This window comes from Zingiber officinale, chromosome 2B (genome assembly GCF_018446385.1).
Source record: "Zingiber officinale cultivar Zhangliang chromosome 2B, Zo_v1.1, whole genome shotgun sequence".
NCBI classification, from domain to species: Eukaryota; Viridiplantae; Streptophyta; class Magnoliopsida; order Zingiberales; family Zingiberaceae; genus Zingiber; species Zingiber officinale.
This window is the reverse complement of record NC_055989.1, coordinates 107,451,471-107,477,948: the sequence shown is the minus strand read 5'-3', so window position 1 is coordinate 107,477,948 and position 26,478 is coordinate 107,451,471.

The following is a 26,478-nucleotide window of genomic DNA, read 5'->3' as shown; positions in this document are numbered from 1 at the left end:
GCTCAAGCTTTGCTGGCGGCGGAGCAAAAGAAGACGGTCGATCAGGCCCATGCCTTGGGTGAGTTCGAGCGGCAAGTCAAGACGCTCGACCAAAAGATAACCTTGGTCACCACTCGAAAAAACACAGCCATCTCCGATCTGGAGAAAAAGAATGTTGAGGCTCGGGGGCTGGAGCAGAAGGTGAAGGAGCTCATGGACCAACTGGCCAAAGAGAAGGTCGCCCGAACGGACGAGGTGGCAAAGCTCGAGGCGGCTTTACAAGAGCACAAGGCAGCCGCCGATGCTTCCCGAGCGACCTTTAAAGAATACCAGGATGCCGAACCAAGCCGAGTCGCTGCCATGCAACAGAAATACATCCGTTTGGCCGAATTTTCGGAGAAGTTCTGCGAGCAGATGTATACTACGTTTGACCTTGCTATGACCGCCACAATGACATATTTGAAGTCCAAGGGGCAGCTTCCCGAGTCCGCCGCCATCCCGGCCGCAGATCAAGTGGCTCTTCTTGACAATATCCCGAAGGATCTGTACGATTATCTTGAATAAGAAATTTAGATGTAATTCTGCCGCTCGGGCGAAGACTACCCCTTTTTTTTTGTAATTTGGCCGCTCGGCCTTAGTTTCTATAACGCCATGCCTTTCCCTTTGCTAATCCATATGCGTGTTGTCCATTCGGCTCGCTAACTACCGTTTATATTCGCCTGCTTCTCGTATTTCTCCCTTTCATCTTGCGTGGATAGTCTGCTCGGATGAAGGTATACTTTTTCGCAAATGGAATTTTTCGCAAGCTATTCGCCAAGTACCTTTGGTTACTTGGCCGCTCGGCTAAACGATCCCTTAGTTGACTTTATCATTTTAGTCAACGTGACCTGATATTTAACGTCGGAGCTCGACGGTCTTCCGCTCGGAGGATTTATAGACGCCGACTCGTCTCTCGATTTTTAACGTCGGAGCTCGACGGTCTTCCGCTCGAAGGGTTTATAGACGCCGGCTCGTCTCTTTATTTTTAACGTCGGAGCTCGATGGTCTTCCGCTCGGAGGGTTTATAGACACCGGCTCGTCTCTCGATTTTTAACGTCGGAGCTCTACGGTCTTCCGCTCGGAGGGTTTATAGACGTCGGCTCGTCTCTCGATTTTTAACGTCGGAGCTCGACGGCCTTCCGCTCGGAGGGTTTATAGACGCCGGCTCGTCTCTCGATTTTTAACATCGGAGCTCGACGGCCTTCCGCTTGGAGGGTTTATAGACGCCGGCTCGTCTCTCGATTTTTAACGTCGGAGCTCGACGGTCTTCCGCTCGGAGGGTTTATAGACGCCGGCTCGTCTCTCGATTTTTAACGTCGGAGCTCGACGATCTTTTAAGGCTAATTTTGATACTTCCGTTCGGCGAAGCTATTTGCCATCCTTTAATTATTTCTGCTTCCTACATTAAAAGGACATAGGCGACCAAAACATATATAAAATTACATCAGCGCACCTCTCACCCAGCTCGGTACGGCTGGAGATGATTCGCGCTCTATGGTCGCTCTAGCCGCCGACCGTCTTCATCCTCCAAATAATAAGCACCCGAGCGGAGCTTTTCGATGACTTTGAAAGGGCCCGCCCAAGGAGCCTCCAGCTTGCCAACGTCCCCGACCGGCTTCACTTTCTTCCACACTAGGTCGCCGACCTGGAACGCTCTGGGGATCACACGTCGGTTGTAATTATGCTTCATCCTCTGCCGGTACGCCATCAGCCGGATAGACGCCTTGGCTCGCTCTGTTGGTTGCTACTCGGAAAACCTAGAGGTTCCACTGTACAAAAATTTTGTACAAAGGTCTGAACCTTTTCCTAGCTACCATGTGTTCTTTTAAATTAAATTTTGGATCGCCTGCGGAACTTAACACGTTCGATCCAAAACTTAATCTATTTGTTCTTTAAGGTTTAGACTTGGATCTCCTGCAGAACTTAACACGTTTGATCCAAATCACCTAAGTTATTAATTTCATTAAATATTAATTTCCATAATTGGTTCCCAGTACTGACATGGCGAGGCACATGACCTTCTTGGATATGGGAACAACCACCACCGACTAGACAAAACCTTTTATGGAAAGCTAATATTTAATTTCCTAAAATAACTTTAGGTCAACCAAAAAGAACAATCAAATCACAAGGAAAAGAAAAATAAAAGAACACAACTTTGAAAAACATATTCGAAATACTAGAATCGTAAGCCTCTTATATTTGGTATTATTTCCATAAATAACTAGCATGATGCGGAAAGGAAAAATTACTAGTTATACCTTCTAAAAAGACCTCTTGATCTTCTACCGTATTCCTCTTCTAACCTCGGACGTTGTGTGGGCAACGATCTTCCGAGATGAGAACCACCAAGCACCCTCTTCTTCCTTGCAAGTTTCGGCCACCACAATTCTCCAAGAGAAATAGAGGTCCGGCCACCACCACCAAGCTCCAAGGGATGCAAGAAACAAAACCACCTTTCTCTCCTTCTTCTCCTAGCTAGAACCGGCCACCATCAAGAGCTCCAAGAGAGGTTGCCGCCGGCCAAGAGAAGAGGAAGAAGCTAGGGTCGGCCACCAAGGAGGAAAAGAGAGGAGAAGAATAATAGAGTTGATCACCCGTGAAGGCACCTCTACCCCCTCTTTTATAATCCTTGGTCTTGACAAATAAGGAAATTTTAATAAAAAATTCCTTAATTCTTTTGTCATGAAAAAAAAATTATTTTAATTAAAAAACAATTTTCTTCTTTTAATAATAATGGCCGGCCACTTCTAATTCCCCAAAACAAGGAAAATTTAATTCACACAAGAATTAAAACTTCCTAATTTGTTTCTAGAAATTTATAAAAATTTCTCCAATAATTTTTATCCCTTCATGATTGGTTAATAAAAAGGAAATTTTACAAATTAAAATTCTTCTTCTAAACATGTGGATAATTTCCAAAAGGAAAGTTGTCTCTAAAAATTAAAATCTCTTTTCAATCTACAAATAAGGAAAGATATCAAATCTTTTCTTAATCTTTTGTAGAAACTAATAAAAGAGAATATTTAATTTTTAAACTTCTCTTTTAAATTATTATCATGGTCAAAAAGGAAAGTTTTTCTTAAAAATAAAATCTCCTTTCAATCTACAAATAAGGAAAGATTTCAAATCTTTTCTTAATCTTTTGTAGAAAGCTTTAAAAGGAAAGATTTAATTTTTAAACTCTCTTTTAAAACTATGATATCCACATAAGAAATAATTTTAATAAAAAATCCTTTTTAATATGATGGGGCCGGCCACCTTTAGGCTTGGCCGGCCCTAAGCTTGAGCTTCAAGCTTAGCTTGGTCGGCCCCTATTGGTTGGGTAAGAAGGTGGGTATGTGGTGGGTATAAATCTCTATATACAAGAGGCTACGATAGGGACCGAGAGGAGGAATTGGTTTTGGTCTCCCGATGAAATTAAGCTTCCCGTGTTCGCCCCGAACACACAACTTAATTCCATCAATAATAATTCATTCCACTAAAGAACTATTATTGAACTACCGCACCAATCCCAAATAACATTTTGGGCTCCTTCTTATTATGAGTGTGTTAGTCTCCCTGTGTTTAAGATGTCAAATGTCCACTAATTAAGCGAGTTACTGACAACTCATTTAATTAATATCTTAGTCCAAGAGTAGTACCACTCAACCTTATCGTCATGCCGGACTAAGTCCACCTGCAGGGTTTAACATGACAATCCTTATGAGCTCCTCTTGAGGACATTCTCAACCTAGATCACTAGGACACGGTTTCCTTCTATAATCAACAATACACACTATAAGTGATATCATTTCCCAACTTATCGGGCTTATTGATTCATCGAACTAAATCTCACCCATTGATAAATTAAAGAAATAAATATCAAATATATGTGCTTGTTATTATATTAGGATTAAGAGCACACACTTCCATAATAACTGAGGTCTTTGTTTCTTTATAAAGTCAGTATAAAAGAAACGACCTCTAATGGTCCTACTCAATACACTCTAAGTGTACTAGTGTAATTATATAGTTAAGATAAACTAATACCTAATTACACTACGACCTTCCAATGGTTTGTTCCTTTCCATTATGGTCGTGAGTTACTGTTTATAATTTATAAGGTACTGATAACATGATCCTCTGTGTGTGACACCACACACCATGTTATCTACAATATAAATTAATTGAACAACTACATTTATCATAAATGTAGACATTTGACCAATGTGATTCTTATTTCTAGATAAATGTTTATACCAAAAGCTAGGCTTTCAGTATACACTCTAACACGCTCTTCATCGACCAAATCCAGCTCCATGTTCCTCCGCTCGGCGTTATTATCATCATAATTCTGGATCCGGACGGACTCGACACCGACTTCGACCAGAATAACCGCTTCGCCGCCATACACCAAGTGGAATGGTGTCACGCCCGTGCCCTCCTTCGGGGTCGTTCGGATGGCCCATAGGACGCCTGACACTTCATCTACCCAGCTTCCTCCCAAATGGTCGAGCCGAGCGTGCAGAATGCAAAGAATTTCCCAGTTGGCTAATTCGGCTTGACCATTGCTTTGGGGATATGCCACGGACGTGAAGTGTTGCTCAATGCCATAGCTTTTGCACCAATCTTCAAGCAACTTTCCCGCGAATTGCCTCCCGTTGTCGGAGACAAGTCGACGGGGGATGCCGAACCGGCAGATGATATGTTGCCAGATAAACTTCTTGACCATCTGCTCGGTGATCTTGGCTAGCGACTCTGCTTCCACCCATTTAGAAAAATAATCGATCGCCACTAGTAGAAATTTCCGCTGCCCGGTCGCCATAGGAAACAGAACCACAATATCCATTCCCCATTGGTCGAACGGACAGGACACGGTGGCTGCCTTCATTTCCTCCGTCGGCTGGTGGGAGAAGTTATGGTACTTTTGGCAAGAAAGGCACGTCGCGAAGGTCCGAGCGGCATCAGCTTGCAGGGTTGGCCAAAAGTATCCGGCCAGCAGGATCTTCTTAGCCAACGATCGTCCGCCCGGATGCCCTCCGCATGATCCTTGGTGCACCTCTTGGAGGATGTACGCCGCGTCTTCCGAGCTCACGCATTTCAACAGCGGGCGAGAGAAAGCCTTCTTGTAGAGTTAGTCTCCAATGAGTGTGAACTGACCGGCTCTCCTCCTTAATTGCTGGGCTGCTTCCCGATCGGATGGTGTTGCCCCCGATCGAAGAAACTCCATGATGGCTGTTCTCCAGTCGCTCGGAAACTCGAGGCCCTCCATCCGATCGACGTGCGCCACCAAAGATACTTGCTCAATCGGCTGCTGGATGACGACCGGCGTTATTGAACTTGCGAGTTTGGCTAGCTCATCTGCAGCCTGGTTTTCCTCTCGGGGTATCTTCTGGATAATGACTTCTCTGAAATTGGCCTTGAGCTTTTCAAAGGCCTCAGCGTAGAGTTTGAGCCGAGCGTTGTTGATCTCAAAAGTTCCTGAGAGCTGTTGAGCGGCCAACTGAGAATCTGAATGCAACGTCACCCGTCCGGCCCCCACATGCCGGGCGGCTTGTAAGCCGGCTATAAGGGTCTCATACTCTGCTTCGTTATTTGTAGCTCTATAATCCAACCGGACGGATAAGTGCATCTTTTCTTCTTGAGGAGAGAGTAATAGTACGCCAATCCCGCTTCCGAGCCGAGTGGATGATCCATCCACAAATAATTTCCACATAGCTTTGGGCTCTGGCCTTCGCACTTCAGTGATAAAATCTGCCAAGGACTGAGCCTTTATCGCCGAACGGGGCTGGTATTGAATGTCAAATTCGCTCAACTCCGTCGTCCATTTGATGAGTCGTCCGGACGCTTCTGGATTCAACAGCACTCTTCCCAATGGACTATTCGTCCGGACGATGATAGTATGAGCCAAGAAATAGGGACGGAGGCGCCGAGCTGCGAGGACCAAAGCAAAAGCCAGCTTCTCGAGCCCAGTGTAGCGAGATTCAGCATCTTTTAAAATATGGCTAAGAAAATATACAGGTTCTTCTCCGCTCGCCCTTACTAGTGCCGAGCCGACTGCTTGCTCAGTTGAAGATAAATAGATACAAAGTGGCTCACCCATAGCTGGCTTGGCAAGCACAGGTAGAGAGTTCAAGTATGTTTTCAGATCTTCGAACGCCCGATTGCATTCTTCGTCCCAGTGAAACTTAGTGGCTTTGCACAAGATTTTGAAAAAAGGTAGGCTCCGGTCGGCAGTCTTGGAGATGAATATGGACAAAGCAGTTATCCGACCGGTCAAGCGCTGCACTTCCTTCAGATTTCTTGGGGACAACATATCTTGTAATGCTTTCACTTTGCTGGGATTCACCTCGATGCCCCGCTCGGTCACTATGTATCCCAAGAAACGCCCGCCCTTTGCTCCGAACAGACATTTCTGAGGGTTGAGCTTAACTCCATACCTCCTCAACGTTCGGAAAGTCTCCTCCATGTCTTTAAAGAGATCTGCCGATCGGACGGATTTGATGAGAATATCGTCCACGTATACTTCCAAATTGCGTCCGATCTGCATCAGCTTGCAGGGTTGGCCAAAAGTATCCGGCCAGCAGGATCTTCTTAGCCAACGATCGTCCGCCCGGATGCCCTCCGCATGATCCTTGGTGCACCTCTTGGAGGATGTACGCCGCGTCTTCCGAGCTCACGCATTTCAACAGCGGGCGAGAAAAAGCCTTCTTGTAGAGTTGGTCTCCAATGAGTGTGAACTGACCGGCTCTCCTCCTTAATTGCTGGGCTGCTTCCCGATCGGATGGTGTTGCCCCCGATCGAAGAAACTCCATGATGGCTGTTCTCCAGTCGCTCGAAAACTCGAGGCCCTCCATCCGATCGACGTGCGCCACCAAAGATACTTGCTCAATCGGCTGCTGGATGACGACCGACGTTATTGAACTTGCGAGTTTGGCTAGCTCATCTGCAGTCTGGTTTTCCGCTCGGGGTATCTTCTGGATAATGACTTCTCCGAAATTGGCCTTGAGCTTTTCAAAGGCCTCAGCGTAGAGTTTGAGCCGAGCGTTGTTGATCTCAAAAGTTCCTGAGAGCCGTTGAGCGGCCAACTGAGAATCTGAATGCAACGTCACCCGTCCGGCCCCCACATGTCGGGTGGCTTGTAAGCCGGCTATAAGGGTCTCATACTCTGCTTCGTTATTTGTAGCTCTATAATCCAACCGGACGGATAAGTGCATCTTTTCTTCTTGAGGAGAGAGTAATAGTACGCCAATCCCGCTTCCGAGCCGAGTGGATGATCCATCCACAAATAATTTCCACATAGCTTTGGGCTCTGGCCTTCGCACTTCGGTGATAAAATCTGCCAAGGACTGAGCCTTTATCGCCGAACGGGGCTGGTATTGAATGTCAAATTCGCTCAACTCCGTCGTCCATTTGATGAGTCGTCCGGACGCTTCTGGATTCAACAGCACTCTTCCCAATGGACTATTCGTCCGGACGATGATAGTATGAGCCAAGAAATAGGGACGGAGGCGCCGAGCTACGAGGACCAAAGCAAAAGCCAGCTTCTCGAGCCCAGTGTAGCGAGATTCAGCATCTTTTAAAATATGGCTTAGAAAATATACATGTTCTTCTCCGCTCGCCCTTACTAGTGCCGAGCCGACTGCTTGCTCAGTTGAAGATAAATAGATACAAAGTGGCTCACCCATAGCTGGCTTGGCAAGCACAGGTAGAGAGTTCAAGTATGTTTTCAGATCTTCGAACGCCCGATTGCATTCTTCGTCCCAGTGAAACTTAGTGGCTTTGCACAAGATTTTGAAAAAAGGTAGGCTCCGGTCGGCAGTCTTGGAGATGAATATGGACAAAGCAGTTATCCGACCGGTCAAGCGCTGCACTTCCTTCAGATTTCTTGGGGACAACATATCTTGTAATGCTTTCACTTTGCTGGGATTCACCTCGATGCCCCGCTCGGTCACTATGTATCCCAAGAAACGCCCGCCCTTTGCTCCGAACAGACATTTCTGAGGGTTGAGCTTAACTCCATACCTCCTCAACGTTCGGAAAGTCTCCTCCATGTCTTTAAAGAGATCTGCCGATCGGACAGATTTGATGAGAATATCGTCCACGTATACTTCCAAATTACGTCCGATCTGCTCCTTGAACACTTTGTTCATCAAGCGCTGGTAAGTTGCTCCAGCGTTCTTCAGTCTGAACAGCATCACATTGTAGCAGTAAGTACCGTCGGTTGTAACGAAGCTAACTTTCTCCTGATCTTCTCGGGCGAGCGGCACTTGATGATAGCCTTGATAAGCGTCGAGCATACATATCAACTCGCAGCCAGCTGTGGAGTCCACCAGTTGATCGATCCGAGGCAGAGGATAAAAATCCTTCGGGCAAGCTTTGTTGAGATCCCGAAAATCTATGCACACTCTCCACTTGTTGCCCGGCTTGGAGACTAATACTACGTTCGCCAGCCAGCTCGGGAACTGAACTTCGCGTATATAGCCGGCCTCCAGGAGCTTCTCAACCTTTGCTCGGATGATGACATTCTGTTCAGCGCTGAAATCCCTTTTTCTCTGCTTCACCGGCCGAGCGTCCGGTCAGACATGTAGCTCGTGCTGCGCTATGCTCGACGAAATTCCGGGCAGCTCGTGCGTCGACCAGACAAAGACATCACAGTTTCTCTGGAGGCATCTGATCACTTCCTCTTTCTGGCTTGCCTTCAGGTCGGCCGCAATGAATGTGGTGGCCTCCGGTCGGTTTGGGTGAATCTGCACTTCCTCTTTTTCTTCATAAACAAAATAGGGAGGTTTTTCTGTTATAGCGTTCACCTCGATCCGTGGCGCCTTCCGGGCGGCATTAGCTTCAGCTCGTACCATCTCGACGTAGCATCGCCGAGCTGCCAGTTGATCTCCTCGTACTTCTCCCACTTTGTCTTCGACCGGGAACTTGATTTTCTGGTGGAAGGTGGAGACGGTCGCTCGGAACTCGCTGAGCGTCGGTCGCCCCAAAATGACGTTGTATGCTGAAGGAGAGTCGACCACGACGAAATTTGCTGTCCGCGTCCTTCTGAGCGGCTCCTCTCCCAGTGAAATCGCCAGCCGGATTTGTCCGACCGGCAGAACTTCGTTGCCCGTAAACCCATAGAGGGGGGTTGTCATGGGCAGCAGCTCGGCTCGATCAATTTATAGTTGGTCGAAGACTTTTTTGAATATGATATTGACCGAGCTTCCTGTATCAATGAAAACGCGGTGAATAGTGTAGTTGGCTATTACCGCTTTGATGAGGAGAGCATCGTCATGCGGCACTTCGACTCCCTCCAAGTCCTTGGGTCCGAAGCTGATTTCGGGTCTGCTCGCCCGTTCCTGGCTACAGCCGACCGTATGGATCTGGAGCTGTCTTATGCTCGCTTTCCTTGCTCGGTTGGAGTCGCCCCCAGTCGGCCCCCCAGCAATAATGTTGATTTCGCCTCGGGAAGTGTTGCTTCTATTTTCTTCTTCCCGAGCGGATGGCCTTGGCAGCTCCCTAGACCTCCGGGGATTGTCTTCGCGCCTCGGAGTATGACGCCGCTCGGGGGTCTGTCTTTGTCGCTTGTCGAGTCTCGTCCGATCGGCTTCACGAGGTCTTTGTCGCTTGTCGGATGATGGCGATCGACGGCCGCCACTTCGGGGAACGGGGTGGGCGATTAGAGGAAGACTCCGGCAATCTCTGGTGTTATGCGTGTCCGTCCGGTGGAATGAGCAGAACATTGGGGTCCATCTCTTCTTTTGCTTGGGCCGTTCGGCAGCCACTTCTTGTACATGGGACCTAGCATGGGGGGAGCGGATTGCTTCGACCCTCGGTCCTCTGGGCGGCTGATGAGCAGTGTGCGGCTTCCGCTCGGCAGGGGGAGCCCGCTCGGTTGGAGTTTCCTTTCTTCAGTCCGCTTGGGCTTCCTCCACGTTGATATATTCGTTGGCCCGGTGTAGCATATGGTCATAGTCTCAGGGCGGCTTCCGAATGAGCGATCAAAAGAAATCCCCGTCCACGAGACCTTGTGTGAAGGCATTCATCATAGTCTCGGAGGTGGCCGTTGGAATGTCCATGGCCACCTGGTTGAATCGCTGGATATAAGCTCTGAGCGACTCTTTGGGCTCTTGCTTGATGGCGAATAAGCTCAAGCTAGTCTTCTGGTAGCGCCGACTGCTCGCAAAATGGTGGAGGAAGGCTATTCGGAAGTCTTTAAAACTTGTGATGGATCCGTCCGAAAGCCTCCGAAACCACCGTTGAGCCGATCCCGAGAGGGTGGTAAGGAAAACTCGACACTTCACTCCATCCGTGTACTGATGAAGGGTAGCGGTGTTGTCGAACTTACCCAAATGATCGTCCGGGTCGGTGGTTCCGTTGTATTCACCGATCGCCGGAGGCACATAGTGCCTTGGCAGAGGGTCCCGCAGGATGACCTCTGAGAATTGACGGTTGATCCGCTCGGGCGAGGCATCCGCTCGGGGAGCCTTGCCTTTTATGCTGTCTCATCTTGGTACTTCATCTGATGAAGATCCTCGATCACGATTAACTGCTGCGGCTTCAGGAGGAGTGCGAAATAGGGCTCGATGAAATGGAACTGTGGTCGCGGGTGCTTCCACTCGGCCTACCGATGCGGACGTCGCTTGTTGCTCCACCCGCTCGGCTTGCGACTTCTGCCTTTGCTGTTCCACTAGCTTAGCTGCTCTAGTTTCGATCAGGGCGTTGAGCTCCTCTGTGGAGAGCATCACTAAGTGCGATCGTCCAGCTTCGTCCATTGCTTCCGATCGGATGCAGGAGCGTTCCCACAGACGGCGCCAAATTGATCCTGTCTGAAAGCTGAATCAACGAACGCTGGGCACGTGGCGCTCTCCGAGTTGCTGACGTAGATCTCCGGCCGGTCGCACGGCACTCCGACGAACCTGCAAAGAAATCGGGCTGGGAAGGGGTTCCCGGCGATGATCATCCGAAGCTCAAGTCAGGTAAGTGGGCAACAAATAAGTGGCTCCGAATATGCTAGCATGCGTACCTCCGGTGAAGGGTGAGGCCCTTTATATAGGGCTGGAAAGGGACTCATGCACATAGATCGAGGCGCATACGTGTCCTCAGTCCATACCTCCATATGAGCTTGTCAGAAAAGCTTACATGACCCCTCACTGCTACAGTCCGAGTACGTCTTTGATGGGACAGCGGACCCCTGTCATAAGATCCTGCGTATGGTCTGCTCCTCGAACATGTCCGCTGTCAGAGGATGTTTCCTCGTCCTGTTCTCTCCTTACTACATGCCGAGTGTCCGGCCGGTCGACAGTCCACTTGCGTCCGGCCGGTCATACGTGCTGGTCCACTTAGGATATTCCCGGTAGTGTGCTCTGTGGAGACTGATCGCAGTATTGCTACCTTATGCCTTCGGCCGAGTGGACCACCCGCCCGGCCGTACAAACCTGTTCAACGAGCGTCGGAACCCTGACTCCTTGCCGGGTGCCTTTGACTCCGATGAGACCCTGTTTGGCCGACCGGTCTCCTCCTCTCCAGTCGGCCGGTCGGCCCTTTGAATTCCACGTGGCGTTGACTTCCTTCAGAGGGGGGGTCCCTGTTCCTATCGCCGGATCAGAATGCATTAAAGGAAAATTAATGCAGAATCAAAACGATCGAGAGAAACGCTGGTGTTTCGCAGCTCGATGTGTAATGATTATTAATCGATCATTAATTTTTCCGTTCATTTGAGCTCCTATAAAAAGAGGTTGCGACTACAGGCAAAAGGGTTACACACACGAAAAGCTAAAGCTCTCCACCTATGTCCCCCCCACCTCCCCCCCACGACTCTGTCATGCAACTCCTGCTCGGCGGAGTGCCCGTGATAGCAGTCGGGTACCTCTCAGTTCGTCGTAACCACTAGTGCTTGGTGGGAATCACGGTTAGCCGTTGTATCCTGGGAAACAGATGAACCAAGAAAGCCTCGAAGCACAGCCGGAGGTGGGGTGAATCTGTTTCAAGGAACTATGTTTATCGCAGGCCTCGGCCTCTTCATTCGGTCGGCCTTAAGCTTCGCTCGATCGGACTCTTCACTCGATCGGCCTCTTCACTCGATTGGCCTTAAGCTTCGCTCGGTCGGCCTCTTCACTCGGTCGACCTCCTCACTCGGTCGGCCTTAAGCTTCGCTCGGTCAGCCTTATCCCTCGGCAGCCGGCACTCGGCAATCAGCACTCGGCGGTCAGCACTCGGCGGTCAGCACTCGGCGGTCAGCACTCGTCGGTTGGCACTCGGCGGTTGGCACTCGGCGGTCGACACTCGACAGTCGACACTCGCCAGTCGACACTCGGCGGTCAACACTTGGCGGTCGACACTCAGCACTCGGCGGTCGGCACTAGGCAGACATCAACCCCTGCTGACAGTCTGAGATTATCAGCTCTGGTCATTTCAACAGATAAGTCAGCACTCGGCAGTCGGCACTCGGCAGTCAGCAATCGACACTCGGCAATCGGCACTCTGTAGACATCAGCCCCTGCTGACAACCTAAGATTATCAGCTCAGGTCATTTCAACAGATAAGTTGAATTTAAGTTTGTATATTTAAATTCAACTAAACCCTCAAAATTCTCCTACAACAGATTGTTTCGTCCAACAATCTTAAAACAGAATCGATTCTGTTGAGATGACCACAAAACATAATGTTGAGGTACAACAGACTCAACACGTGTAGGCTCCTTCCGTCCCGATTGGAACTGTGTCAATCTGTCATGGAAAAAAACCAGAGAAGTTCAGTGGACTGAACTTCAAGAGGTGGCAGCAGAAGATGCTCTTCTACCTGACCATGCTCAATCAGGCTCGGTTCTTAACCGAGGATCCTCCCAAGCGTGCTGAGGAAGCTGATGCGCAAACTATCAGTGCAGTGGAGGCATGGACTCATTCTGAGGTCCTTTGCGAAAACTACATCCTCAACTGCCTTATAGGCTATATATAGGATGAAGAGAACGGCTAAGAAGTTGTGGGAGTCCCTAGACAAGAAGTACAAGACGGAGGATGCAGGGCCAAGAAGTTCATCATGTGTCGATTCCTGGATTACAAGATAGTTAACTCCAAGATGGTGATCAGCCAAGTCCAATAGCTTTAAGTAATCTTGCATGAGATCCACTCAGAAGAGATGGTTCTAAGTAAAAACTTCCAGGTGGCGGCTATCATTGAGAAGTTGCCTCCCGGTTGGAAGGACTTCAAGAACTACCTGAAGCACAAGCGGAAGGAGATGAATGTGGAGGAACTCATTGTTAGACTTCGCATTGAAAAAGACAACAAGAGTTCAGAGAGGAAAGTATTCTCTCAGGCTACTGTGAAGCCAACGTGGTCGAGCACGGTTAAAGCTCAAAACGGAAGAACCCCAAGTCTTCCAAGATAGGACCTAAAGGAGGCATCAGCAAGAAGAAGTTCTCTGAGAAATGCTTCAACTGTAACAAAGTGTTGGAACCCTAAGGTGTTTTCATGTGATCCACTACAAGAAATTATAGATTTAACCACACCTAATAGACAACAGTTTTTTGAGAAACTGTTGTCTTTTTGTTATTTAACAACGGTTTTGTTGAAAACTGTTGTTGTTAGTCGTGTTTTTTAAAAAAAGACAACAATGTTTAAAAGACCGTTGTCTTTGGCATACATAAGACAACGGTTTTATGTCAAAAACAACGGTTTTTTAAACATTGTTGTCTATGAGATATCTTTATTTGGCATACGACAACAGTTTTAATCAACCGTTGTCTATTAGTGTTGTTTAAAACTATGTTGAAACTATGTTGTCTATTAGTTTTAATCAACAGTTTAATCAACATAGTTATTTGCCTATGTTAAACTATGTTGTGTATTAGTTTTAATCAACAGTTTAATCAACATAGTTATTTGCCTATGTTAAACTATGTTGTCTCTAAGATGGATGGATTTTAATCAAACTAGGTTTTAAGATGGATGGATTAGCAACACTTCACGTTTTCTTTTTACCACATCGCGCGCACCGCCACCAAAAACCCGTGCTAACCCTAATCGCCATCTTCTCCCCGACGGCGACCGCCATCTTCTCTCCTTCCAGTCCACGCCGTTCACAAGTTCGCGATCGTCGTGGCTCATTTTGTCCCGAGGTGCGTTTTTCTTCTTCTAATCTGGTGAAGAATCATAGCTCCCGAACGCTTTTCTCTCTTCTTTGTGCTTTTCTCGGAGGCATAAAAGTGTCTTGTTCTCTTTTAGTCAATATATCATTTCCTTGAAACCACACTGCCAAAGAACACACCATCAGAAGCATCATGAACCTACGTGCCATGTATTACATATATCTTCCATTCTTCCACTTTCATTATCTTCTGTCTTCTTAAAGTTTGAAGTAAACCTACGTGCCATGTATTACATATATCTTCCATTCTTCCACTTTCATTATCTTCTGTCTTCTTAAAGTTTGAAGTAAACTTTAAGGGCCCAACATTGTCAATGTGTGCAGCATCTTTAGCCAATTGTAATTCTAAATCATCATCATTTTCTGGGTGGGCATCCAAATCTTTGAACAGAAGGCTTCCCCTGGCATCTGAATCTATGTTTAAAATGTCACTGCTAGCTGAAACATCTGGATTTGCTGGGTTTGCAAGGATCCTTTCAATCTTTTCATTTCTGCTAACTTCCTTGTCTCCTTGCAGCATTGTTTGCTTCATAGATTTTTCCAGCAAACAAGGATCATGAACTGCCTGTGGCATCTCATCATACTTATGGTCTTCACCTGGTAGTTGATTTGCCCTGAATTCATTGCAATCTTGTGAGAAAGCACCGACTGCTTTTGCATTATTGTGTTCTTCATATAGCATAACTCCAGTTTCTTTTCGGTTGATTTAGTTTCCTCCAATTTCATCTGTATCTTCATCAACTACCAGCCCAGATACAAATTTCTGAGACATGGATGACTCTTTCTTTGAGCATGGTTCCTGCCTAGCTTCCTTCAGGGTTTCCACTGAATTTCCATTATCTTCTTTTATTTCAAGATGTGTCATGAGCTTGTTTTTCTTGTCAATGATTTGCTCTTATATACCTACACTAGATGTTATTCAAACATGATAGGCACAAGATTTTGGTCATCTATGAATGTAAAATAAGATCAGGATGATATTGGAAAATTAAAAGTGTCAAGCAATCTATGTAATAGTTTCAGTGGCACTAGACAACCTCCTAGCTTGTAGAATAGCTTCCTCTTGTAGTTTCTCAATATGCTGAATATTAGAGAATTTCACCATATATTGAATGTTAATTGACAAATTGTTACCTCAAGTTTCTCATAGTTGCCTGCAGACTAGCTTCCTGTTTCTTTATTCTTCAATGAAACAATAGTTGCCTCAAGTTTTTCAATATGCTTGCTTGCTTGACAAATTTTTAATCTGCTTTTGGTATTCATTAATAGTCCTATCTTTGAGCTAGAGTTCACATTATAGTTTATTTCAAATATTTTTTCATCTAAGGTGGTTTTGAACCCTTCACGTTTTTGCACTAAACCCTTCCCTTTCTTCACATCCATAGATAGTTTTTCTCTTATTAGCAGATTTGCTTATTTTAATAATTTAGTTACTTGATTGTATAGATTGTATGCTAAGAATATCTTATGTTTCTTGTTCATTGTGTTAAGATCTTGTTGTATACTGTACAATTGTTTTGAAGGTAGGTGTTATCTCATTTCTAGCTGATTAGTACTTATAACAAGAATGGACAAAGAATGGATGTCAAAGGATAGACTATCTAGTGAATATGATATTGGAGTAGAGTCTTTCTTGCAATTTGCACTGGAAAACACTAATGATCCTAATGCAATACCTTGCCCATGTGCAAGATGTGGTAACATAAAGAAGAAAAATGTTGAAACTATAAGGGCACATTTGTATTGTAATGGTATAGATTTGACATATCATACATGGATATGGCATGGGGAAAGAACTATGACAGAAAATTCAATGAACAGTAATGATTGCGTGGGGCAAGATGAATACAAATATTTTGCCGAGGAGCCTATAGATATGGTGCAAGCTGTATATGATAGTTATGTTGAGAATCCAAGCGAGTTCAATAAGCTACTTGAAGATGCCGAGAAATGTTTATATCCTGGATGCACAAAATTCACAAAGTTATCTGCAGTTGTGAAATTATTTAACTTGAAGGCAAAATATAGTTGGAGTGATAAAAGTTTTACCGATTTACTTATTTTGTTAGGAGAAATGCTTCCAGAAGACAATGAATTACCCTTATCTTTGTATGAGGCAAAGAAAAGTTTACGTGCATTAGGGATGGATTACGTGAAAATTCATGCTTGTCCTAATGATTGTATCTTATACCGGAAGGAGTACGAAGATTTTGCCAATTGCCCTACTTGCGGGACATCAAGGTGGAAGTTGAGCAACAAATCCAAGATAAAAGAAGGAGTTCCTGCAAAGGTCTTGTGGTATTTCCCACCCATGCCAAGATTTCAAAGAATGTTTCGGAATAAGGCGATATCCAAGGAGTTAACCTGGCATACTGATAAAAGAATTCATGATGGATACTTACGTCATCCAGCTGACGCACCTTCTTGGAAATTAGTTGATCGCATGTGGCCTGATTTTGCTTCTGAGCCCAGAAATCTGAGATTGGCTATATCAGCAGACGGGATTAATCCCCACAGTTTGTTGAGGTCTACATATAGTTGTTGGCCAGTTTTAATGATCACATACAACCTTCCACCATGGTTGTGTATGAAGAGAAAATTTATTATGCTCACTTTGTTGATATCTGGTCCTAGACAACCAGGAAATGATATTGATGTTTACTTAGCACCTCTGATTGATGATTTAAAATGTTTATAGGATAAAGGTGTCGAAACATATGATGCATATCGAGAAGAAAGTTTCTCTCTTAAAGCTGTTCTGCTATGGACAATCAATGATTTTCCTGCATATGGGAACATGTCAGGATGTGTTGTGAAGGGATATCATGCATGCCCTATTTGTGCAGAAAAAACTTATTCAACAAGGTTGAAGCATTGTAGAAAAATGTCATATACAGACCATAGAAGGTTTCTACCTTTATGTCATCCTTATCGAAGGCAAAAGAAGGCATTTAATGGAAACCAAGAATTTAACCTTGCACCAAAGCCATTGAGTGGCCATGAAGTTTTGGAAAGAGTTGAAAGAAATAATTATCAGTTGAGAAAAATCAGCGGAAAGCTATCATCAAAGAGGAATGATGGAGAAACATGTTGGAAAAAGAAATCAATATTCTTTGAACTTGAATATTGGAAAGAGCTACATGTTCGACATGTTCTTGATGTGATGCACATTGAAAAAAATGTCTGTGAAAGTCTCATCGGTACATTATTTGACATTCCAGGAAAAACAAAGGATGGAGTCGCAGCAAGATTAGACCTTATGGAAATGAATTTAAGAACTGAACTGGCACCAAGGATTGGGGAGAAAAGAACGTTTCTGCCAACTGCCTGTTACACTCTAAGTAAAGCTGAGAAAAGAAGTATTTGCAATTCTTTGTCAGGAATAAAGGTCCCTGAAGGTTACTCATCTAATGTTAAAAACCTTGTGTCGATGAAGGATTTGAAACTTGTTGTCCTTAAGTCACATGACTATCACACTTTAATGCAACAATTGCTTCCAGTGGTTATTCGTGGTGTCTTGCCAAAACATGTCAGAGATACTATCACTCGGTTGTGTTTCTTCTTCAATGCGTTATATAGTAAAGTAATAGACGCTTTAAAGATGGATGACTTGCAAAGAGAGATTGTAATGATATTGTGTTTGCTTGAAAAGTATTTCCCTCCTTCATTTTTTGATATAATGATTCATTTAACTGTTCATCTCGTGCGAGAGGTCAAATTGTGCGGACCCGTTTGGTATAGACACATGTACCCATTTGAAAGATACATGAAGATTTTGAAAGGTTATGTGCGCAATCACAATCGGCCTGAAGGGTGTATAGCCGAATGTTATATTGCTGAAGAGGCTGTCGAATTTTGCTCAGACTATCTATCTAATGTCCACACAATTGGGATACCATCAAGTCATCACAAAGTAGAACGTACTAAGCCTTTATCGGGTGCAATAGTGCACTCCGCTAGGCATGATGAGTTGCAACAAGCACATCGTTACATATTGACGAATGATGATGAGATTGATCCTTATATCGAGTATGTTCTCTAACTTATCAATACTTTTATGCAATTTGAATTCATTCTATTGGTTTATTTATTTAAAATAATTCTATTAGGGCACACATGGTGGAGTTGAGAGCAAGATTTCCTCAAAAAGCTAAGTCCAAAAAGTGGCTACAAGATGAGCATAACGGAACATTTATTAACTGGTTGCATGATATTGTACGTTCCAAAACTACTATGTATTAGCATACATACAACTCTTGGTATCTTACGCAAAAATTTAAATTTTATTATATTGTTAACTATAGGTTGAACGTGCGGTTGACCATTCGACCCTTCAAATATCTGAAAGATTAAAGTGGATAGCGCGTGGACCTAGCAAGAAAGTGTTAAAGTATTCTAGTTATTTGATTGATGGGATTACTTATGCTACGAAAGAACGTGATGATGTACGAGTTGCTCAAAATTCTGGAGTAAGCTTAGTCGCAAAGACAATGCAAGTTGCCAGTGCAAAGGATAAAAATCCAATTGTGTCGGACATGATTTTTTATGGAGTTATTGAAGAAATATGGTTACTTGATTACCACAAATTTCAAATTCCAATGTTCAAATGTAATTGGGTGGAGAATAATAATGGTATAAAAGTAGATGATCTTGGTTTCACATTGGTAAATTTGAAACGAATTGGATTCAAATCAGATTCTTTTATCTTGGGAAGTCAAGCGAAGCAAGTATTTTATATTGAAGATCCTGAAGATCCTGTATGGAGTATTGTACTTGCAACTCCTACTAGAGAGTCATTTGAATATGCAAATGGGGATGAATTGGAAGACACTATAGTCCACTATTAATCTTTTACCAGAGAGTTACCATCAATGGATGCTTACGGAGTAGATGACAATGAACCTCAATGCCTTCGTGAAGATTGTGATGGCACTTGGGTTGAAAATGTTTAACCAATTATAGTTTTTTTTTGAAGATATATTTGTAGACAATATTGATATGTATCTTGTTTTTGAATATGATTTTGTGCACATGATGGTATTTCAAATTTTTATCTATGTATGTTGATTTTCTTTTGTAGGTGAATTTCTTATTGTGTATTTTTTTTAAATATTGATATGTTGTTTCACTTTTTTATCAATAGATTAAATTTGAGATCTATGGCATCCTTTGGAAAGCTTAAAATCAAATCTGATGGTGATGACACAATTCATGCTTCAAGCAAGAGAAAAGGACAACCTGCAACGATTGGGAAGGGCAAAGGAAAAATTGCATCTACATCCACTAACAATGGTTTACAGGTTGAGACAATGCTGGAATCTACAGACACTGAAACAACAAGAACATCTAAAGGTCGTACCCATCTGGATAAGCTTACTAAACAAAGGGTTCAAGGAATTCGAAAGGAGGTAAGATTTAATAAACTTGGACAGCCAGTAGGAGGAGCTGCTATTGCAATGCAAAGTTACATTGGCTTGCTTGCTCGAGAAAAGGTCAAGATATCTTACAAGACGTGGAAACAAGTTCCAAATGAAGTTAAAGAATTGATATGGGAATCAGTTAATGTAAGTAAGTTAAAGAAATTCTGGTCAATTATCATGTTGCAAATTTATTTGTCATATCATGGCACGCATGAAAAGATGAGCTAAAGATAGTAAAACAGTATGAATTGCCTGCTGTTCTTGCTACTCCAGCATTCAACAGTATGATTTTTATATATACAAGTTAAAGATTGGTTTTCTATTTCAAGTTGCTCTGCTGCATTTGCTCAGGTTTAGATAGTTCAGTTGAAGGTTCTTAAATTTCACAAGGTTCTGCTTCCTTTCTTTCAGCTTCGTATGTTTCAGTAGGTTGTTCTTCTGTTGTTCGTGATTCTCCTTGTTCCATTTCAGTTTTAGATCCCTCAGTAGGTTCTTTTTCTATATCAGTGGGGTTTTCATTTGTACTTAGTTCTGGTAGCTTTGTTTCTGCATTAGCATTGAAACAATTGTAAAGCAAAGAGAAAACCAGGATTGCATTGTCGTCCAGTGTCTCAACAAGAAATTACCAAATCTACAAACATTGTAAGACCTGATTACCAACTGCCAATCATCAAACAATTTCAAAACGAATGTTGCTCCAACTAGAAAACTTAGGATTATAAGTAACCAACAATCGTCAAAGGATCCTAACATTGTCCTAGGTTAATTGTACGAAATCAAGAACAAATCCATTTGTCTGTCATATCAGTGTCCAAAGCTAGTGCTGTTTGTATATGTCTTTACTTGCACTTGATTCTTCAAACAAAATGTTAAGGGCATGATTTTATATCTGATATACACAAATATCCAATATGTGCAATAGCACAACAACTGAACTTAAGGCTCTAGACATGTTAAATACTAAAGCTCAATCTTCCTAACAAAACTATACAAATACAAGAGAAATGGTTGTATATCTCATTGTTTGTGGTTGTCTACTACAATCCAAAGCTTCCATCCATCTAATAACTTGAATATCAAATGTTTTCTGTTTTAGATATTACAACCCTACTGTCAACCAAATTATTATGGGTGTATAATAACCTCCTATTTTAAGGCATTAGTTTCATCATATTCGGAAGTGGATACATCCATGCGAGTTACTACTTGCCTATAATAAGGCGAACGATGTTAACAGCGCTGAGACTCTATCGTTAACTAAATCATCCAGATTGAAAATAGATCCACAATTAAACTAATAAACAAATATGGCAAATCAAAAGCCACGAGCACTCCTGCATTAGCTTTGTTTTGGTAATTTCAGATCTCCAAAACACTCAATGATGAGAATGCCTTAAACTTAATGTATGTGTGTGTTGTTTCAATGCTAGAATAATTTCCAGAAATTGTGTTTGCTTATGGTGTCAATGATGAATATAGGTACTAATCAGTTTATTGTATTCCCAATTGTGTTTTATAGCTGACATATGATGTTCCCCCAAGTTGGAAGAAGGGATGTTTGAATTCAGCAAGTAATAAGTGGCGTCAGTTTAAATCCCATCTCACTCAGACATTCATTTCGAAGAAGCTTGACAAACTCGAAGAGTTGGATGAACCACCTAGCGGCTATGGTCTTGCAAGAGATGATTGGATTTCTTTTGTCAGGACTCGCATGTCTGATGACTTTATTGTAAGTTTAGTCTTTTGTTCTTTCAAAATAAGTAGATATTAAGGTAAATGATGAATTAGTAAATTTGATATGTTGAATGTTTCACTTGACTAGAAACTAAGTGAACAACAGAAGGAGAAAAGAAAGAAGAACATATACCCCCATCGCCTTGCTCGTAAAGGATATGCATGATATGCTGAAGAAATAGTAAGTATATTTTGCTTATAAAATTCGTATAACGGTTTTGTTTAGCATTTAATAATCATTCTTATTTAACATATATCATTCAATTATTCTTGTTCTTAGGCAAATGAATTATGTGACGATGATGAAATCAATAGAGCTATTATTTGGAAGAAAGGAAGGGTTAATAAAGAAGGGAAATTTGATGGCCAAGAGTTGAAACAAACAATAGACAAGATTGTGAGAAGCTATGAGTAAAAATCAATTATTGTATTTCAATGAAACTTTTAAAGTAATTTTTTTTATTTGGATGACAGGATGATTATATACAACAGAAGCGTGAGGGTACACTCGAAATTAATGGGACAAAAGAAGATATTCTTACGAAAGCACTCAATTCAAGAGAACATAGTGGACGTGTGAGGGCTGTTGGAGGTCATATCACTCCATCATTGTTCTTTAATGGTAGTAGATGGAAGACTGACCATGTTGATAGAGAGCTACTGATTGAGCAAAAGAGAGAGTTGGTGGAGGCTAGAAAATTAATTCAAGACCAAGATACACGCATTCAAAACCTTGAAGCAATTGTCTACAAAAAGGGTGCATGGGGCAGTGACATTGATGACAAAGGAAGTTGCTCGGTAAAGTTACCTCAGCAAAATGACAATAAACTGAACACCGATAAGACTTTCCCCAGTCATGAAGAGTTCAATGATGTCGAAATGCAAGTTGTGGATAAAGAAGTTGCTTTACAGGTATATAAGTTGTGGTTATATTTATTATTAAAATAAAGAGTTAGTATAATTCAATGACACAACTATTTATCTTTTAGGGTAAATCAGTTATTTTGACATTGGATTCTAGCACAGACATTGTTGCATATGGTACAGTTGTTGAGGTCATTGGAGTTAATCACTCTCTCCATGGTGTTCCGTTACCCAAGAATTGTATGCGTGTATCCATCGATGAAGCAATGCAGAAATTAGCATGTTGCCAGTTTCGATTCCCAATGAATGTGAAACTATTGGTGATGCTGTTGGAACCCATGTGGCCTGGCCAAAACACCTGCTGATGCTACGACAAAAGGTACATCTAAGATAATATTTCAAAGTAAATATCTGTGAAACTATTTAGTATTGCACCTATCTAAAAAGTTTACAATTACAATTATTAGAAGCGTCAAATGAAGAAAACAGCACATGTAGAAAATAACCAGACTTTGTTATCAAGTGTGCCAAGATCATTACGCGTGGTGTATTGTTATTGTAAGCGTGCTCTTGAGAATGGAAGGAAATTGTCAATTGCTTTAGATCATGAGGTATTTCAAGATGATTATGAACTGAACTTGCATCTTGAGGACATTAGTGCTTTGTATCACTTGGAGCCAATTTCAGGAAATTGTGTGGTTGTTTACATATGGTAAGTCTTCGAATTACCTTGTAGTATTGTTTGTTCTTTTTTAAATTTAGTATATAAGAAGCACATACTTTATTAGATCAATATTTAATATCTAATATAGTTCTGATTTTTTTTATTTCAAATGGCAGGCATCTTTATAAAAAGTTGGTAAAAGAAAATAAGATTGATAAATTCAGATTTGTAAATCCGCATAGCATCCCAAACTTTCAAAAAACCACACAAGACAAAATAGGTAAAACTGAACGGTTGAACCAGAGGGCAAGTTTCTTAGCAGATAGGATGAGTGGTGCATCAATTAATTAATTAGTTTTGGTGCCAAGTTGCAATGGGTAATGAACATCTTTAATATCATTTTCAATTGATTATTTTAGTGAATTGTATGCACTAATTTTGTATTTGTGTGTAGTTTCCATTGAAATTTGACTGTCATTAAACCTCATAAGGAGATTTTTTACTTGTTGGATTCTTTAAGTCATCACATTCGTGATGAAGATTGGAAATATGTTGTGGAAATGTGAGTTTACATATGCTTTTTATTATGTATTTAATTTAGTCATAAAACACTTATATATCAACTATGTTGAATGTATATATGAAGGGCGTTAAGATTGTTTAATTCGAACAATGGAAGGAAAGGAAGAAAGCATGTACAATGGGAAGTAATCAAGGTATGGGTACTTCTATTTCAATCAATCAAGGTATGTGTATATTTATCATTAACAATATCAATTGCCTTTAACGTAGGTTCCTAGGCATCCAGATGCGAAACAATGTGGTTATTACGTAATGAGATTTATGAGACAAATTACTGAAGAAAATGCAATGATCGAGGGGGATACACTACCATCGATAGTAATATTATCTTTATCATCTCAAATAATTAGAAGTTATTTAGTTATTATTTTTTCCAATTAATTATATTTTGTTCTTTAAGATCATATAATTTATGTGTGTTCACAGTTCACAAAAGCGGAGTACTCTCAAGAAGAAATTGATGAAGTGCTCCGAGATAGCGAATGCATACAAGATCATATTTATGAATAGGTATATACATGAGTTCATCTTATTGCATTTGACAATAATAATATTCAGTTAAATTGAATACATGCTGCTTATACTTGATTGCACTTGATTTGGAGATATCTGTCTCTGAGTCCATTTACCAAATCCAATCGGCATGACTAAACTGCACACATGAGTTCACAAAACTGCACAGGACGTTACAGATGAGAAACGTAGCAGAAGAGCAGATTAGATGGCGTTTAGGTGAAGATCATATTAATTTCTGGTTTGATACATGGTTAGATGCAGGTCCTTTGTTAAATCCCTCAGTCTCATCGTTAAATCTTGGGCTTTTATGTTCTTTACTAGTTCTATCTATGTGATTTCCATGATCTAATTAGCGGTATCCTCTATGATGTTGTCGGAAGTTTGGATTGCTCTTGTCTACTCTCTATTCCGTGTAAAAACTAAATAAACCATCTCTATGCTTTTGCATGATTGTCGGAGAATTTTATTCGAATATGAATTGGGGAAAATGCTAATATAGTTAGGAATTTTGATTTGTGCTAGAAGTTAGGCCGTTTACTGAGTCTATTTGAGTATCAAGAGAGTAGATCCTTATGATAATTGTGGGTTGATCAATTTGCTTGCTCTGTGAATTTAAATTAGTAAAGCTTGTTTGTTTAATTCTCTGTGTGCTGCTTTGTTGCTTCAGCCCTTGTTTGTATTTGTGATTTTGTATGCTCCGGAAATAAGTTGGAACTTGATTTTTCATGTCTAATTTAGCTAGATTCTATAATGCTTTTTTGATGCTCGATGATAGAACCAGAATCTGGTTGTTGCTCTAAGCCATTGCTTGCTCTGTGAATTTAGCTAGATTCTATATGCTTCAAATTGGATAGAATTTTTTTTGGTCTGTAAAGTTGATAGGTTTGGTTTACCATACTTAAGAGTTACTTGTAAAGCCATATAGCTGGTCTTTTAAGACATACTACTCTGAGTTTTTGTAAAACTGTAATAAGGTCAGGTACGTGTGAAATTTCCAAGAGATCCATTTTTTATGCCATTTACTCCTGGGAAATGAATTAACTTGCAATCATATGCTGCAGTTTCTGTGAAAGGAGAAGAAAAGAGAAGCTAGGAGGGAGGAGAAACCAGAAAAGGCTGCAGTTTAGAAGATGCACAGGCTGTTTAGAAGATGCACAGGTAGAGAAGACGTGCTCCAACAAAACATGATATTTTGGACTATATGTGTGATATATATAAACTTTTGGCTGTGTAAACTTTTGTGATGTTTGAATGTTGATGTTTGGTACTTTTGTGATGTTTGAATGTTGGAATATTTGCATTGTAAATATTGATTATGTAGGTTTTTTATCAATGAAATTTGCACTGGATGTTTTTTATAAACCATTGAGTAGGAAAAGATTAATAAGTTTTTTATTTATTGTCAAAATGTTGTATATTGTACCCAAAGACATCAGTTTAAATATGTCAAACTGTTGTCAATGGCGTTAAAAGACAATAGTGACAAACTGATGTTATTTAACATCGTTGCCTAAAAAGACAACGGTTTTTAACCGTTGTCAAACCGATGTCGTTGGCTAAAAAGACAACGCTTTTTAGCCGTTGTCGTAGACAGTTCAAAACTGTTGTTGAAGAGCCTAGGCATACGCTCAAAGACAACGGTGAAAAACTGTTGTCTTTGTAGGAAAAGACAACAGTTTTTCACCGTTGTTAAAATGTTGTCTTTGCCTTCGCAGACAACGGTTAAAAACTGTTGTCGTTTGCCACCCCTTTTAACAACACAACCTTTAACAACAGTTAAAAATGGCCTACGACAACGGTGAAAAACCGTTGTTGTATGTCTTTTTTCTTGTAGATCAAACAAGTTCAGTTAGGTCCTGTGTGGTTTAACCCTTATGTCTAAATGTGCAGGAGCTTAGGAACACAGGAAGTCGAGCGGAAAACGCGGCTAGCGAGAAGGACGGTACGGGAGAGAGCCGACGAGCTAGGTGCGTCCGAGGGACGAGGTGACCGCGGAAGAGTACACCAGTGGACGAGAAGAACGTACGCGACGTTCGAGGGACGAGAAATCGAGAAGGAAGGATGCTCGAGGAGAAGGCCAGAACTTATGTTCGGGTGAGCCCTATTCCGGATGGCCGAGATCACCCAAACAAGCGGAGCCGAAAGCGGAAGATCCGGACTGAGGCGAACAGCACCAGAGCAGAAGGCCCGGATTAGAAAGTCAACTCGGTTGACTTAGTGGTCCGGGCGCCCGGATCCATTCCGGGCGCCCAGAGTTAGTTTTTTGACCAGATCACGTCAAGCGTGATCCGTTGTGTTGGGGATAAAGTTTTATCCCCCCAGGACGCCCGGAACCCCTTCGGGGCACCCCGACCAAGGCTATAAATATAGCCTTGGTCCAAAATCTTTTCAACAATCACAAGTAATTCAATTCCATCACTTGTACGCTTCATTTTAGAGTTAAGCTTTTATTTCTTACGCATCAACATTGTCAGAGGTTTCTCTGCCCAGAGGAGATTTTTTTAGTACGCTTTTCATCTGCCTTGGATTAACAACCTCCCCGATTGTAACCAAGTAAATTACGAGCCT